The sequence below is a fragment of the Tupaia chinensis genome, unplaced genomic scaffold (assembly GCF_000334495.1).
Source record: "Tupaia chinensis unplaced genomic scaffold, TupChi_1.0 Scaffold000415_1, whole genome shotgun sequence".
Lineage (NCBI taxonomy): Eukaryota > Metazoa > Chordata > Mammalia > Scandentia > Tupaiidae > Tupaia > Tupaia belangeri.
The window spans coordinates 636,588-641,227 of NW_006159920.1; the positions used below are offsets into that span (position 1 = coordinate 636,588).

At 42.5% G+C, this 4,640-nt stretch overlaps 1 pseudogene; it reads right to left on the minus strand.

Moving 5' to 3' along the window:
* The window catches only part of LOC106735495 (60S ribosomal protein L7 pseudogene), a 7,588-nt pseudogene that overhangs the window by 1,659 nt on the left and 1,289 nt on the right, over positions 1-4,640 (minus strand).

A 4,640-nucleotide genomic window follows, 5' to 3' on the forward strand; every position in this document is an offset into this window, starting at 1 on the left:
TCTCTCTCTTTCTGTCCCTCTCTAGTCAAATTAAACTAAATAAATAAATAAAGTTAAATAAAATAATTATTTTTTTAAAAATTAACTTAGGGTGAAGGCTAAATTCTGTTCAGTATGTCCTCCCCCCACTCCAAGAATGGCAAACTAGTATGATTGCTCTAAAACCTACACCTTGGAGGAACTCTTTATTAACTGGGGTTGAGCAGGGATTTACCAGAAATGGTAGAAAAGGGAAGACAGGATGATTCTGCTAGGTGAGGATAAATGAAAACTTAAATACAATGGATATTCTAGTAGCATAAAATCCCAATTCGGTTCAACACCAAGCTGCACAAGAAATCTTATATAAGACGCTTACACATATTTTCATTTGATGTTTATAATAAACCCTGTGAAATTAAAAGTCAAGGGTGGGGACGAGAAGATAGTATAGTGGTTACATTGCTAGACTCCTACTTGGCCAACTGTGGTTCAAGTCCTAAACCTGGTGGCATTCAAATTCAGGACGGGTGCATGTATGTGCATGCCCAAATTCCGAGAGCAGAATGGAGTAGAAGGGATTATGGCATGGCTATCCCCCCAGAGGGTGATTTCTCATTTTCTGTCTCTCTCCAGTGAGTGCATGCACCCTATAGCAAAAATCTCTATAAAAAAAAAAAAAAATTCAGGGGTGGAGGCCAGCAGGTGGTGTGGTGGTTGGGGAACTGGACTCCCACATGGCCAACCATGGTTCAAATCCCAGACCTAGTGGTTTGCTTTCTCACTTTCTTCTCCTCTCTGTCTCTCTCACTCTGATTTGTGTGTGTGCCTTTTAGAAAATTTTAAAATAATATTTTTAAAAATAAAAAAATTTATTTCAAGTTGTTAGTTGCTGATATATAAAAACACAATTTATTTTTGTATGTTGCACTTATATCCTGAAGCCTCACTAAACTATTATTACTTCCAGTAGCTTTTCTGTAGGTTCCATATCATACACAGAAGAGCTTGTCTGTGAATAAAGACAGTTTTACTCTACCTTTCCGACCTGAATACCTTGTTTGTTCACTTTGCACTCGTTAGAGCCTCCAGTGTTAAATAGAAATAGAGCAGATGGGGCAGCAGATCGTGCCGAGGTTAAGGTGACTGGATCTCACATGGCTGAGTGGTTCAATCCCTCAGACCAGGCAGCTGGAAAAATACACCAGTGTACACCGGTGTGTGTGCATGCACGCTCAAAATCCTGAGAGGAGAATGGAAGAGAAGGGATGCAAGCATGACCATTCCCCTCGGAGGGGTGATTTCTCGCTTTTCTCCCTCTCTCTCTTGCTTACTCTCCTGCAAGTAGGCGTGCCCTAGTGCAAAAACTTTTAAGGGAGGTTTCTGCCGCAGCAGGAAATAGCCATGTCCTGTGCTTGATCTTAGAGCAGAGGCAATCTTTCACTATCAAATAGTCTGTTAACACGGATTGTTCATAGTGAAGCAGAAGCTCCTCCATCTTTGAACTTCACAGTACACTTGCTTCCTCCCTTTCCCCAGAGTAAACAGAGTGACTAGTAGTCTTCCTGTCTTTGCTAACTAGCCTGAGGGACAATGTAACTGTAGCTGTGCCTTGGCAATGTAACTCCCAGTCACCAGACCCCTGCCCAGAGCCACGGGGACCATTAAACAAAGGTCTGGAGAGTGCCCTTAGAAATAACCTGCTTGATTCAGCTTCCGTAACTGCTTTCGCATGGGAACCCCACTCCCTTTCCTCCTCACCCCTCCTCAGCTTCCATTGTAATTCCCTATCAACCCAGAATTGATTGTGAATGTTGCCTTTATAAGCACCTCTCTCCTTTCACTTGGGGCTGCGGGGTTTTGAGAGACATGAGTCCCTCTGCATGCCGCTGGCTGAATCAATAAAACTCCATTACATTTGGCTATGTCTGGATGTCCTCTTATTTCTTGCTGGTTAGACTATAACAATAGAAACCCTTTAACGGTTTGAGAATGTTCCCTTCAACTCCTTCTTTCCTGAGAAATTTTATCAGAAATTGGATGTATTTCTTGCTGGTTAGACTATAACAATAGAAACCCTTTAACGGTTTGAGAATGTTCCCTTCAACTCCTTTCCTGAGAAATTTTATCAGGAATTGGATGGTTATTGCTGCATAGGTTTGTATTAAAATTTGGAAGCTGGGGCTGGCAGGTGGTGTGGTGGTTAAAGGCACTGGACTCCCATGTGGCTGACCACGGTTGGAGTCCTGGACCTGGCGGCTTTGCTTTCTCTCTCTTTACTTTCTCTTACTCTGTCCCTCATTGGTCAAATATAAACAAATAAAGTTAAATAATAATAATAATGCGTTAAAAAAAATTGGAAGCCATTTGGTCAGTTGTTCAAATAATCAACTAAAGACTTTACAGTCCTATTTTTTATGGTTAAATCACAAAGCAGTATTGAATGGAATTAACAGAATCTGAAGTCTGAAGACTTACTTCTTAGTTTCACGATTTACTATCTATGAGACCTTAGTCAAGTCATCTTACCTACCTCTGTGCCTCCATGTCCTAAGATTTCGATGTTGGGTAATGTTGGGGCTGGAAGGTGGCACAGCAGTAAAACGCGATGTCCTGCAAGGCCATCGGGGCAGGTCCTGGTTCGTGTATGGAGACCTCCCTGAGTGCAGGACCCATATGAGTCCATGATCTGGGACCACCTGAGGCTAGGAATAGGCGGTGTGGCATTAAGACCCTGGCACAGGTACCTTCCCTCGCTTGCTCTGTCTGTCTGTCACTTTAGCTCATGGAATGAATAAGTAAATAAAAAGTCCCACCCTGGTGGCACTGTTTGTAACAAACTGAACCGCCATGTTGGAAACACATGGCTGACCCCAGGTTTGCATTCCCAGATGCTCCTGGAAACACACCCAGTGCATGCGTGTGTGCTGGAAAACCTGACAGGTCCAGCCAGAGGGTTGCAGGAAAGTGTGGTTGGACAGGACCCTGTCAGAGGTGCTTCTTTCTTTTTTTCTCTCTCATGCTCATGCATGTGCTATCGTGAATTTCAAGGAAAAAAAATAGAAACTTGAAATTGGTCGTTGAACAAGGTACTGTTAAACCACACACCACTGGCCCTTGCTTAGCCCTAAGATTTCATACCTGGGAGCCTCACTTGCCTCGCTAGGGCCTGGGCCTGTGCTGTGATACTCAAGCCCACTGCTCCTGGGAGTTACGGTGTTCACACTGTCACTCTCCAGTCTAGCTCTTACTCTGAGAGAGCTGGATTTTTCTGAAATGTGGCTTGGTGGAAAAAATTCTAGATGTTTTGGGGCCAGCAAGAGGGGTGGTGGTTAAGGCGCTGGACTTCCACATAGCTGACCATGGTTTGAGTCCCAGACCCAGTGGCTTGAAAATCAAGCCAGGAAAATGTGAATGCATGCCCAAAATCCTGACAAAATGGAGGAGAAGGGATTGTGGCATGGCCATCCCCCTTGGGAGTGATTTCTCACTTTCCCTCTGTCTCTGTCTGGTGGGCACACATGCCTTATGGCAAAACAAACAAACAAGCAGAAACAACAAACAAAAAAACTAGATGTTCAATTTCATATTCCTTGAACGTGAGTTGTGATTTCACCTGTCTTTTCCTACCTGTGGGATATTGCAGATTATTTAACTTTTCTGATCCGTACGTTCCCAAAGTGTACAATGAATAACAACTCCTGAGGTGTTCTGAGGTAACTGCTCATACAGCGTAATGGAGGTCAACGAAGTGATGGATGGGAAAACATATAAACCCAAATCATTACTCACATAAATTAATTTTATGGCCAATTTAGAAGGCAGATTGTTACTGAAAGCTTGTTAACTTCTGCAAAGCCACAACATACTAGGAAGATGGCATGAAACTATTCCAAGTCTACAGAGTTGAGCCTTTCTCTTCCCTTGGTGCATGGTGATTCACTAGTGAGTCGTTTCCATCAAGCATAACTACAACTGTTACAAGGCCAAGGGGTGCATCTCCAACGGAACAACTTAAAAAAAAATTATTTTACTGGGGTTGGCAGGTGGTATGATGGTTAAGAGCACTGGAATTCCAGGGCTGGCAGGTGGTGCAGTTGTTAAGGGCACTGGATTCCCACATGGCTGACCATGGTTCGAGTCCTGGACCTGGTGGCTTGCTTTCTCACTTTCCATCTCTCTTGCTCTCTCTCACTCTGTCCCTCTCTGGTCAAATTTAAAAATAAATAAATAAATAAATAGGGGGTACTTCTCACTTTCTCTCTCTCTCTCTCTGTCCCTCTCTGGTCAATTTAAAATAAATAAATAAATAAATAAATAAATGTTAAGTAAAATAATTATTTACCAAAAAAAAATTTTACTTAGCTTTATTTATTTATTTATTTATATTTGACCAGAGAGGGACAGAGTGAGAGAGAGGGAGGGAGGGAATGTGAGAAAGCAAGCTGCTGGGTCTGGGACTTGAACTGTGGTTGGCTCTGTGGGAGTCCAGTGTCCTTAACCACCACACTACCTGCTGACCCTGACAACTACTCTTATTTCTATTGTAAAATACTACTTTTAATTCCTTTGAATTTCATACGGTGATACAGAATGAACTTTTTGAAAAACTGCTATTTGGTTGTTTTTTTTTTTTTTTTTGGTGCGTTTTTTGTTAGGGG